The 13,899-nt window shown below is 41.5% G+C and overlaps 1 protein-coding gene across 1 annotated transcript in view; it reads left to right on the forward strand.

Moving 5' to 3' along the window:
- Positions 1 to 13,899, forward strand: part of itga11b (integrin, alpha 11b) — an 81,276-nt gene that overhangs the window by 20,293 nt on the left and 47,084 nt on the right. The window lies entirely within an intron of this gene.

The raw sequence follows: 13,899 nt of genomic DNA on the forward strand, positions 1-13,899 counted from the left end.
CATGTTACACAATACATGCATTCTTTTGTTCGATGAAGTTCATATTTATATATAAAAACAGTATTTTATATCGGCGCGTGACATTGACTATTTTCCCTCAAATGCATCCGGTGAAACAGCGCTACAATTTACTAAATTACTATTCGAAAACATTTTTAAAATGTAATATTGTCATTCTAAAATGTATAGATTAACATCTCTTGAAAGCACCTGTAATGCCAGATTTAAAAATAACTTTACTGGGTAATCACACTTTGCGATAAAAGGGGATGCGATACTCAGAAAAATAGGCTACCGTTACAGGTCAGCGCCATCTTGGAACAATCACATATCAAATCTACTCTTGTATACTATTGTCAATAATCCCTTACCTTTGATTATCTTCATCAGAAGGCACTTCCAGGAATCCCAGGTCCACAACAAATGTATTTCCGTTCGAAAAAGTTAATCCTTTATGTCCCAATAGCTTGTTGTTGTTAGCGCGTTCTGAAGGCTGCTCCAAAAGTACCGTCGGCCGCGGGACTTCACTCTCAACAAAATGCTTTTTTTTTTTATTTAAGTTCGTTCAAACATGTCAAACGTTGTATAACATAAATCTTTAGGGCCTTTTTCAACCAGAGCTCCAATAAGATTCAAGGGGGACGATTGCATTGTCTTTCTAAACGTTTCGAAAGGGGAGGGTAGCCAGGGGCGCCGGCGTCATAATGGTGATGGCCCTCTCCATGTGACCACTTTCCACAGACTCTCATTCTGTCAGTTTTCACAGTAGGAGACTCAAACCACTTTGTAAAGACTGGGGACATCTAGTGGAAGCAATAGGAAGTGCTCAATGAACCATAGCTCACGGTGTGATTTGTAGGCAAAGTGATGAATTTGAGTCCGCAATTCAGAATTCCACATCCTGTTACGATCTGTCTCGGGGTTTTGACTGCCATATGAGTTCTGTTATACTCACAGACACCATTCAAACAGTTTTAGAAACTTTAGGGTGTTTTCTATCCACAAGTATTAACTATATGCATATCCTAGCTTCTGAGTTTGAGTAGGAGGCCGTTTAAAATGGGCACACATTTTTTTCAAAAATCGTTGTAGCGCCCCCTATCCTTGGCGACCGTCAAGAGGCTTTAGCAAATGAAAAATGCTCACTAACAGGGATGTAAACAATTTTGTCCTCAAAATGAGATAAATAAGCTTTTTGTCTGTATGGGACATATCTGGGATGTATTATTTCAGCTCATGAAATATGGGACCAACACTTTACATGTTGTGTTTCTATTTTTGTTCAGTATATGTTAACTCTTTGACGCCAGGCTGAATTTCCTTTCCTCTTAATGTCTGCTGTCAGTGAGGTATGAGTCTAGCCTGAGAGAATATCACATCCCTCATCTTTATGGCTCTCAACTGCTGCTACTCTCCACAGGAGTGGACTGTATGTCCTTTACCAAAGTGAGCTTGTGGAAAGGAGCATGATTTATATCCGTCTCCAGCTCGTTGTTTTGTTCAACTATTATTGTGATCAATTATAATTTGTAAACCTAACAGTTTAAAAGCTGCTAGCCTAACTTTTAGTCAGGGGTCTTGAATGAGAAGGTTTGATCGTTGAGACAGCCAAGATTGAGTAACGTTCCAGGTATTCTTACTGTTTTCAGACTGGAAGTCTTTCAGCCTTGAGGAATATCTTGCGGTTCTTCCAGGATTGCAAAATATTCTGCCCTATGAAGTCACAGGTAAATAAGTGGAAAGTATTTGTGTTTGTCTAGCAACCTGTTCGCAAGCATCCCAGAGGCTTTTGATGACTCTGGAAAGTATGTGTTGTGGTCGTTTATTCCCAAGCCCCCTTCTGTGCATCCCATCACTGGCCGATTAGTAGGGGGAGAAAAACAAACTACTCAGTGATACAGGAAGGGGTTGTTCCTTCACAAGCAGAGCCTGGGGTGTATTCATTAGTCGGATTCCGTTGCAAAATGTTTAGTCTGTTGCAAAACGTTTTGCAACGGAAACCATTTACTCCAAAAGAAAAACTAATGAATACACCCCAGGCTCTGCTTGTGAAGTAACAACCCCTTCCTTCCCGTATCACTGAGCAGTAAACAGTAAACGGTAAGCAGTAAACGGTTTGCAACAAACTAAATGTTTTGCAACTGAACCTGATTAATAATGAATACATCCATAGTTTTCAATTTGAGCCTGGGGACCTTTGTATAGGCATTGGTGACATGCAAAAAGTATGTGGAGTCAACTGGCGCATATTCTTTGAGGCAGACATTACGTTACGGGGTGGCAGGTAGCCTAATGGTTAGAGCGTTGGACTAGTAACTGAAAGGTTGCAAGATCGAATCCCCGAGCTGACAAGGTAAAAATCTGTTGTTCTGCCCCTGAACAAGGCAGTTAACCCACTGTTCCTTGGCTCTTATTGAATATAAGAATTTGATCATAACTGACTTGCCTAGTTAAGTAAAGGTAAAAAAACAATGGTTAATACTAGAGGTTGACCGATTAATTAGGGCTGTTTTCATAACAATTGGACATCGGTATTTTTGGACACCGATTTGGCCGATAATTAAAAAAATATATATATATATAATTTTTTATTTTTTACACCTTTATTTAACTAGGCAAGTCAGTTAATAACACATTCTTATTTTCAATGACGGCCTAGGAATGGTGGGTTAACTGCCTTGTTCAGGGGCAGAACGACAGATTTTTACTTTGTCAGCTCTGGGATTCAATCTTGCAACCATACGGTTAACTAGTCCAACGGTCTTACCACCTGCCTTGCATTGCACTCCACGAGGAGCCTGCCTGTTACGCGAATGCAGTAAGAAGCCAAGGTAAGTTGCTAGCTAGCATTAAACTTATCTTATTAAAAACAATCAATCAATCAATCATAATCTCTAGTTAACTACACATGGTTGATGATATTACTAGTTTATCTAGCGTGTCCTGCGTTGCATATAATCGATGCGGTGCACATTCCTGAAAAAGGACTGTCGTTGCTCCAACGTGTACCTAACCATAAACATCAATGCCTTTCTTAAAATCAATACACAAGTATATATTTTTAAACCTGCATATTTAGTCAATATTGCCTGCTAACATTTAACTAGGAAAATTGTGTCACTTCTTTTGCAACAGAGTCAGGGTATATGCAGCAGTTTGGGCCGCCTGGCTCGTTGTGAACTGTGTGAAGACGATTTCTTCCTAACAAAGACAGCCAACTTCTCCAAATGGAGGATGATTTAACCAAAGCGCATTTGCAAAAAAAGCACAATCGTTGCACGACTGTACCTAACCATAAACATCAATGCCTATCTTAAAATCAATACACAGAAGTATATATTTTTAAACCTGCATATTTAGCTAAAAGTAATCCAGGTTAGCAGGCAATATTAACCAGGTGAAATTGTGTCACTTCTCTTGCGTTCATTGCACGCAGAGTCAGGGTATATGCAACAGTTTGGGCCGCCTGGCTCGTTGCGAACTAATTTGCCAGAATTCTACGTAATTATGACATAACATTGAAGGTTGTGCAATGTAGCAGGAATATTTAGACTTATGGATGCCACCCATTAGATAAAATACGGAACGGTTCCGTATTTCACTGAAAGAATAAACGTTTTGTTTTCGAGATGATAGTTTCCGGATTCAACCATATTAATGACCTAAGGCTCGTATTTCTGTGTGTTATTATGTTATAATTAAGTCTATGATTTGATAGAGCAGTCTGACTGAGCGATGGTAGGAACCAGCAGGCTCATAAGCATTCATTCAAACAGCACTTTCGTGCATTTTGCCAGCAGCTCTTCGCAATGCTTCAAGCATTGCGCTGTTTATGACTTCAAGCCTATCAACTCCCGAGATTAGGCTGGTGTAACCGATGTGAAATGGCTAGCTAGTTAGTGGGGTGTGCGCTAATAGCGTATCAAACTCACTCACTCTGAGACTTGGAGTAGTTGTTCCCCTTGCTCTGCATGGGTAACGCTGCTTCGAGGGTGGCTGTTGTCGATGTGTTCCTGGTTAGACCCCAGGTAGGAGCGAGGAGAGGGACGGAAGCTATCCTGTTACACTGGCAATACTAAAGTGCCTATAAGAACATCCAATAGTCAAAGGTATATGAAATACAAATCGTATAGAGAGAAATAGTTCTATAATTCCTATAATAACTACAACCTAAAACTTCTTACCTGGAAATATTGAACACTCATGTTAAAAGGAACCACCAGCTTTCATATGTTCTCATGTTCTGAGCAAGGAACTTAAACGTTAGCTTTCTGACATGGCACATATTGCACTTTTACTTTCTTCTCCAACACTTTGTTTTTGCATTATTTAAACCAAATTGAACATGTTTCATTATTTATTTGAGGCTAAATTGATTTTATTGATGTATTATATTAAGTTAAAATAAGTGTTCATTCAGTATTGTTGTAATTGTCATTATTACAAATACATCGCAAAAATCGGCCGATTAATCGGTATCGGCTTTTTTGGCCCTCCAATAATCGGTATCGGTATCGGTGTTGAAAAATCATAATCGGTCGACCTCTAGTTAAAACTTTGAAATGTATTTTGCCCTTAATAAACAGCCCAGAGTAACATATGCAAACTTGTTTTCTCGATATTTACCTCTGGTGAATTTACACCAAGCATCACATTAAAACCTTAATGGCCTCTGGCTTTTATATATGAATAGTTGCCATTCAAATGTGAGGGTGTTGAATATCACAGCCAAACACCATTGGCCATTAACGCTCTCCTAGCCAGCTGCGTATCCAGCTGACTGACATTTGGGCTGTCATCTCCCACATTCTCTGCTACCTCAGATGGGAAGCGAAAGGCATCAGAACGTTGCATAATGGGGTCAGACGCCTTTGACCTTTGAGTCAAAGGGAAGGTCATGCTGAGAGGTGGCAGATGTTTGCAGCGCTGCGTGAATCTGTTTGTTTAGTCTGTTTGTTCCTTTGATCTCTGTGTTTGATTTTGGTCTGTGACTTAGCGGGTGGACTGCAAACTACGGGCAGAACTTAACGCGTAGCTACGCGTTAGTGAAGGATTTCTTAAAACTGTGCCAATGGGAGATTGCCTGCACCTGCATGTTAAAACAAACTTGCTTGCAACTAAAACCTCACAAGAATAAACCAGAAAGAGGGGTAAACTTCAAAGCAAGATCAAGGAGTTAACCAACTAACTTGCATGAATATTCTGAAATAACTTTAACATTTAAAAAAGATAAGCTTTTAGAAAGATTAACTTTTCCACCTTTTGTTACATTACAGCCTTATTCTAAACTGGACAAAATAAATGTTTTCCCTCATCAATCTACACACAATACCCCTAATGACGAAGCGAAACTTATTTACATAATTATTCAGACCCTTTGTAATGAGACTCGAAATTGACCTGAGGTTTATCTTGTTTCCATTGATCATCCTTGAGATGTTTCTACAACTTGATTGGAGTCCACCTGTGGTATTTCAATTGATATGGCATGATTTGGAAAGGCACACAACTGTATATATAAGGTCCCACAGTTGACAGTGCATGACAGAGCAAAAACCAAGCCATGAGGTCAAATGAATTGTCTGTAGAGCTCTGAGACAGGATTGTGTTCGAGTCACAGATCTGGGGAAGGGTACCAAAAAATGTCTGCAGCATTGAAGGTCCCCAAGAACACAGTGGCCAACATCATTCTTAAATGGAAGAAGTTTGGAACCACCAAGACTCTTCCTAGAGCTGGCTGCCCGGCCAAACTGAGCAGTCGGGGGAGAAGGGCCTTCGTCAGGGAGGTGACCAAGGACGCGATGGTCACTCTGACAGAGCTCCAGAGTTCCTCTGTGGAGATGGGAGAACCTTCCAGAAGGACAACCATCTCTGCAGCACGCCACCAATCAGGCCTTTATGGTAGAGTGACCAGATGGAAGCCACTCCTCAATAAAAGGCAGATGGCAACCTACTTGGAGTTTGCCAAAAGGTACCTAAGGAGTCTCAGACCATTAGAAACAAGATTCTCTAGTCTGATGAAACCAAGATTGAACTCTTTGGCCTGATTGCCAAGCGTCACGTCTGTGAAGCAGGACAACGACTCTAAGCACAGGGCCAAGACCATGCAGGAGTGGCTTCGGGACAAGTCTCTGAATGTCCTTGAAAGGCCCAGCCAGAGTCCAGACATGAACCCAATTGAACATCTCTGGATAGACCTGAAAATAGCTGTGCAGAGACGCTCCCCAACCAACCTGACAGAGCTTGTGTGGATCTGCAGAGAAGAATGGGAGAAACTGTCACGACTTCCTCCGAAGTTGGTCCCTGTCTTGTCACCGGTCTTCTAGCCATCGCCGATCCACCTTTCATTTTCCATTTGTTTTGTCTTGTCTTCCCAAACACCTGGTTCCAATTCCATTCATTACATGTTGTGAATTTAACCCTCTGTTCCCCCCATGTCATTGTCCAGAATTGTTTATTGTAAGTGCTTGTGCACGTTACGTCTGGGGTGCGTCGGGTTTTGTACCCATTTATTTATTGTTCTGTTTTCCGGTGGGTTTTTATTATTAAACTGCGCCGTTGGAAACAGCTTTTGCTCTCCTGCGTCTGACTTCTCTGCCGCCAGTACGCACCCCTTACAGAAACACCTCAAATAAAGGTGTGCCAAGCTTGTGTCGTCATACCCAAGAAGACTCAAGGCTGTAATCACCCCCAAAGGTGCTTCAAAAAAGTACTGAGTAAAGGGTCTGAAAACGTATGTAAATATTACATTTCAGTTTTTTTTTGCTTTGTCATTATGGGGTATTGTGTGTAGATTGATGAGGATTTTTTCAAATCAATTTTAGAATAAGGCTGTATCGTAACAAAATGTGGGAAAAGTCAAGGGGTCCTCATACTTTCCGAATCCACTGTATTTATATTTAGCTTTCTTAATGAACCAAACCAGAAAATCAACTGTTATTTCTGGTTGTTTGTAAAAGTTAGCTTGCTAACTCATTGACCCTACTTTGTAGCATATCCATCAGTTGAGCCCATGTTGTTATTGTGTCAAATGAGCCTGACACCAGACAGCTGTGTGTAGGTTCTCTACTCCCGCCTCAAATGAAATATCGACTTATCTTCAACATAAATCTTTTTTAAAAAGACTGCTAATCAATCTAAAATACTTTTTGTAAGTCCAGTTGAAGTCGGAAGTTTACACACACCTTAGCCAAATACATTTTAACTCATTTTTTCACAATTCCTGACATTTAATCTAGTAAAAATTCCCTGTCTCAGGTCAGTTAGGATCACCAGTTTATTTTAAGAATGTGAAATGTCAGAATAATAGTAGAGAGAATAATTTATTTCAGCTTTATTTTCTTTCATCACATTCCCAGTGGGTCAGAAGTTTACATACACTCAATTAGTATTTGGTAGCATTGCCTTTAAATTGTTTAACTTCAGTCAAAAGTTTCGAGTAGCCTTCCACAAGCTTCCCACAATAAGTTGGGTAAATTTTGGCCCATTCCTCCTGACAGAGCTGGTGTAACTGAGTCAGGTTTGTAGGTCTCCTTGCTCGAACACGCTTTTCCATTTCTGCCCACAAATTTTCTATGGGATTGAGGTCAGGGCTTTGTGATGGCCACTCCAATTCCTTGACTTTGTTGTCCTTAAGCCATTTTGCCACAACTTTGGAAGTATGCTTGTGTTCATTGTCCATTTGGAAGACCCATTTGCAACCAAACGTTAAATTCCTGACTGGTGTTTTGAGATGTTTCTTCAATAAATCCACATAATTTTCCTTTGTCATTATGCCATCTATTTTGTGAAGTGCACCAGTCCCTCATGCAGCAAAGCACCCCCACAACATGATGCTGCCACCCCCGTGCTTCACGGTTGGGATGGTGTTCTTCGGCTTGCAAGCCTCCTCCTTTGTCCTCCAAACATAACGATGGTCATTATGGCCAAACAGTTCTATTTTTGTTTCATCAGACCAGAGGACATTTCATCAAAAAGTACGACCTGTGTCCCCATGTGCGGCTGCAAACTGTAGTCTGGCTTTTTTAATGGCGGTTTAGGTGCAGTGGCTTCTTCCTTGCTGAGCGGCCTATCAGGTTTTTTCGATATAGGACTTGTTTTACTGTGGATATAGATACTTTTGTACCTGTTTCCTCCAGCATCTTCACAAGGTCCTTTGCTGTTGTTCTGGGATTGATTTGCACTTTTTGCACCAAAGTACGTTCATCTCTAGGAGACAGAACGGGTCTCCTTCCTGAGCGGTATGACAGCTGCGTGGTCCCATGGTGTTTATACTTGCGTACTATTGTTTGTACAGATGAACTTGGTACCTTCAGGCGTTTGGATATTGCTCCCAAGGATGATCTAGACTTGTGGAGGTCTACAATTTTTTTCTGAGGTCTTGGCTGATTTATTTAGATTTTGCCATGATGTCAAGCAGAGGCACTGAGTTTGAAGGTAGGCCTTGAAATACATCCACAGGTACACCTCCAATTGACTCAAATGATGTCAAATGATAATCAGAAGCTTCTAAAGCCATGACATCATTTTCCAAGCTGTTTAAAGTCACAGTCAACTTAGTGTATGTAAACTTTTGACCCACTGGAATTGTGATACAGTGAATTATAAGTGAAATAATTGTCTGTAAACAATTGTTGGAAAAATGAGTTGTGTCATGCACAAAGTAAATGTCCTAACCGACTTGCCAAAACTATAGTTTGTTAACAAGAAATTTGTGGAGTGGTTGAAAAACTAGTTTTAATGACCCCAACCTAAGTGTATGTAAACTTCCAACTTTAACTGTATGTAGAATTAAAGTTCCTTCAAACACTTTATCTGAAATGACAACATAATTAGAATATCACGTTTCAGGTAAGACCCAAATGCATACTGTGTTGAAGTAACAATGTTTATTACAGCAACAGGGGCAGGCAAACGACAGGTCAAGGCAGGCAGGGGTCGATAATTCAGAGTAGTGAGGCAAAGGTACAGGACTGCAGGCAGGCTCAGGGTCAGGTCAGGCAGAGGTCGGTAACCAAGAGTAGGGGCAAAGGTACAGGATGGCAGGCTCAGGGTCAGGCAGGCGGGCACAGAGTCAGGACAGGCAAGGGTCAAAACCAGGAGGGTGAGAAAAAGAGACTAGGGAGAGACTAGGGAAAAGCAGGAGCTGGGAATTTACTAGTTGTGAAGTCTTAAATACCAGTTGGATTCATTCACGTGCTTTAAACTCATCGAGAAACACTGATTAGCTAATGGCCAACAAACTGAGTAAAACAGCAACTAAAAGTACAGCTATCATGCTTGTAAATAAAATATAGTGTTCAAAAAACATATTAATAGCACAGAGCTGTGAACTACTCACACTGTATGAGTGGAATGTGTGGAGGGAATGCGGATTCATTACTGTATTCAAACACACAGATCCATTATGCAGGCTGAGGATTTGGATGTAGTTTCCCATCCCACCCCAGCCCATTTGATCTGAATGTTAAATAAATTAGCAGATTGCTGGTTAGGTCTTCTTTGGTATGGCATCAAACTCCAACGTGATTCAGGCATTTCCCGAGCACCATTTTGCCCAAGGCCCCATTTAGCACTATTACCCTCTCCTTTTGACACTAATAGCTTGGTTCTAACTTTAATAACGGGCTCACCCCTGATCGTTTTAGCAGCTCCTCTGGAAATTGGCTGGAATACCAGTAGATAAGGCCTTCTTGTCTCTGGCTGTCATACTGTCGGTTTAAATACCACTGAAGTGTGGACTCCAGGAGACTCCATCTTATGTTTGTAATAACGGTAATATTTATAGTAAAAGCCTGAGGTTGACAGGGCAAATGGCCTCCACGCCTCTCACAGAATTAATACTTCACCACACTGTCCGCTGTCTATTCTCTCTTGTTGACATAGAAAATATTTGCCTTCATCCTTTGCTGTTTTAGTCATTCCAGGCTCTATTTCAATTTGTCTTTCCTTGATTCCTTGCATCCTATCTCCTTGCGTCAGTTCAAAGTCAAATTAAAAAATGTAACTAGGAAAGCCAGTTAAGAACAAATTCTTATTTACAATGACGGCCTACCCCGGATGATGCTGGGCCAATCATGTGCCACCCTATGGGACTCCCAATCATGGCCTGGTGTGATTCAGCCTGAATTTGAACCTGGGACTGTAGTGACGTCTCTTACACTGAGATGCAATGCCTTACACCGCTGCGCCACTCAGGAGCCCTTTAAGAAGAAGGTGAGGAGAGAGGATGTGAGGAATTAAGGAAAGATTAATTGAGAAACAGTCTTGGACACCCCCACACTCTGTCTAATCTGATGAAGAAAAACAGCATAGACCAGCATAGGCTGGTCCAGCATAGGTGCTGGTTTTGCTGGTGACCAGCCTTTGCTGTGTTTTCGTGGTGACTTCGGTGTGTTTTCGTGGTGATTCAAATCAAAGTTTATTTGTCACGTGTGCTGAATACAACAGGTGTAGACTTCACAGTGAAATGCTTACTTACAGGCTCTAACCAATACTGCAAAAAGGTATTAGGTGAACAATAGGTAAGTAAAGAAATAAAACAACAGTAAAAAGACGGCTATATACAGTAGCGAGGCTATAAACGTAGCAAGGCTACATACAGACAGTAGTATGTACATGTAGATATGGTTAAAGTGACTATGCATATATGATGAACAGAGAGTAGCAGTAGCGTAAAAGAGGGGTTGGCGGGTGGTGGGTGTCGGGACACAATGCAGATAGCCCGCTTAGCCAATGTGTGGGAGCACTGGTTGGTCGGCCCAATTGAGGCAGTATGTACATGAATGTATATTTAAAGTGACTTTGCATATATGATAAACAGAGAGTAGCAGCAGCGTAAAAAGAGGGGTTGGGGGGGTCACACAATGCAAATAGACCGGGTAGCCATTTGATTACCTGTTCAGGAGTCTTATGTCTTGGGGGAAATAGGCTTTGTTGTGCCCTCTTCATGACTGTCTTGGTGTGTTTGGACCATTCTAGTTTGTTGTTGATGTGGACACCAAGGAACTTGAAGCTCTCAACCTGTTCCACTACAGCCCCGGCGTGCTTGGTCCTCCTTTTCCAGTAGTCCACAATCATCTCCTTATCTTGGTTACGTTGAGCGATAGGTTGTTATTCTGGCACCACCCGGCCAGGTCTCTGACCTCCTCCCTATAGGCTGTCTCGTCGTTGTCGGTGATAAGGCCTACCACTGTTGTGTCATCGGCAAACTTAATGATGGTGTTGGAGTCGTGCCTGGCCGTGCAGTCATGAGTGAACAGGGAGTACAGGAGGGGACTGAGCATGCACCCCTAAGGGGCCCCCCTTGTTGAGGATCAGCTGGGCGGATGTGTTATTACCTACCCTTACCACCTGGGGGCGGCCTGTCAGGAAGTCCAGGATCCAGTTGCAGAGGGAGGTGTTTAGTCCCAGGGTCCTTAGCTTATTGATGAGCTTTGAAGGCACTGTGGTGAACGCTGAGCAGTAGTCAATGAATAGCATTCTCACACAGCTGTTCCTTTTGTCCAGGTGGGAAAGGGCAGCGTGGAGTGGAATAGAGATTGCATCATCTGTGGATCTGTTGGGCAGGTATGCAAATTGGAGTGGGTCTAGGGTTTCTGGGATAATGGTGTTTCCCATCAAGGTATACAGTACATAGTGACTTATTATTAACTAACTTGACCAAATTCACACTCACTTGACCAATTTCAAAACAGCAATTCTTCTCTTTCATTATTAGACATTTTATACAAAAATATGATGATTCACTGTTCAGTGTTGTCATTTCGATTCTGAGTTATTCCATTTTACTATTGAAATAGTAATTGAAAAGATTGGCAAAATCAAAAGGTTTTGTTATAAATGACCCACCAACTTCAATGAACGATGGAGATTAATTGAGTTTTCTGCCCACGATATCATTTAAGGTACTCCAAAGTATTTTTCTATTGTGTTTTATGTCATTTCGCTTTGTTTGGTAGTATAATTTCTTCTTCTTTTGATAAGTTAAGTCACAACATTTCTCAACTTACAATGTGTCAACCAGTCAGCTAAGCAGCCTAACATGTTTGCCACCTCTTTTGCATCATTTCTTTGAACCATACAATTTTTCAATTCCTTATCAATCCAGGGGTTCCAACAGTTCTCACAGTTAGTTTCTTAACAAGTGCATGCTTTTCAACAATTGGCATGAATAATTTTACAAATACTTCCAGTGCTGTATCTGGATTCACTTCCTCATACACATCAGACCAACATACATTTTTTACATCATCAACAAAATAATCCTGAGAAAACATTTTGCGTGATCTCTTATAAATTACTTTAGGCCCAACCTTTGGCACTTCTGCTTTCGTTGTTATTGGCACAATATTATGGTCACTACAGCTAATGAAAACTGATATTGCTTTGCAGCAAAGCTCTGCAGCTTTAGTGAAGATATGATCAATACAAGTGGATGTCACAGATCCAACACTATTGGTATACACTCTAGTTGGTTGAGTTATAACCTTGGAAATATAACAGGCATTAGTCACAGTTAGAAGCTTCCTCTTGAGAGGACAGATAGTTGCTAAACAGTCAATATTCAGGTCACTAAGAAAATAGAGCTCTCTGTTGACATCACATACATTATAAAGCATTACACACATATTATCCAAATACTGACTGTTAGCACTTGGTGACCTATAGCAGCACCCCAAGAGAAGAAGATTTAGATGAGGCAGCGGAACTTGCACCCACAACACTTCAACAACATTTGACATGAGATCCTCTCTAAACTTTACAGGAAAATGGCTCTGAACCTACTGTATACAGCAACACCTCCCCCATAGGCATTCCTGTCTTTTCTGTATATGTTAAATCTCTGTCTTGCTACTGCTGTATCATCAAAGAAATCTTGTCCTTAAACCTCAGGAACTTGACCACTATCGACCTGGGTCTGTCACCTAGGCTGGTTACATTTTCCACTTCAATCTTCGCATGATCCATCTGCAGCTTTTCAGTAATCATTTGTCTTACTTGCGCCTCAAACTCTGCCCATTTCTCATGTGAAGACTCTGGTATGCCATCCACAACAATGCTATTCCTCCTGGATTGTCCCTCTAGTCTTTTTTCTCAGACATTTTTTATAATTATTCACAGACAGTGCTGATGTCATCTCGAGAGGACTTGTCATCTTGCTGCAAGTCTCTTTAAGGACATCCACTTCTTCCTGAGAGAACTAGTTGAGTCCATCAGTCTTTGGACAAAGCTCTTGAAGCAATTGTCCTATTGTTGTAACAACTGCTTGTAGAACCCCTTTTGTTCGTTTAAAAGATCCTTCACCTGTGATAGAGAAACACTGTCTTTTGGCTTTAGATGCCATGGTAGCAAAGTTGGCTAACATTTGGTACTCCACGCAGTTCCAGACAGGGCAGGTCGCAGGGCAGATTTAAACAGCCACAAACAACAGGGATTTAGACAGCCACAAGCCTAGGACAATTCAATGTCTCAGCCACAAGGGCTAACCACTTTCCAGGCTGTGTTCAACCTGTCAATGAAACCTTGCTAGCTTGGTAGCTAGTTAGCAGCTAGGCTAGCTCCTACGCCAATCAGCTCTTCAAACTGTACGGTCTGTTTTTGTACCAGCACATTCCAGTACACGGTGTCACATTACATTCTAATGAGCCATCTTAGAATTGATGATAAAGCATGACCAGCTAGACCAAAGCATGACCAGCTAGACCAGCTAGACCATGATGGACCAGCTTGGTCACCAGTATACCAGCATCACCAGCATAAGCTGGTATGTATCCAAAACACAGTGAAGGGCGGTCACCAGTGTCCTAAACACAGCGAAGGCGGGTCACTAGTGTTCAAAACACTGTGAAGGCTGGTCACCAGTGCCCAAAACACAGCGAAGGCTGGTCACCAGAAAAA

This window comes from Salmo salar, chromosome 10 (genome assembly GCF_965601325.2).
Source record: "Salmo salar chromosome 10, fSalSal1, whole genome shotgun sequence".
NCBI classification, from domain to species: domain Eukaryota; kingdom Metazoa; phylum Chordata; class Actinopteri; order Salmoniformes; family Salmonidae; genus Salmo; species Salmo salar.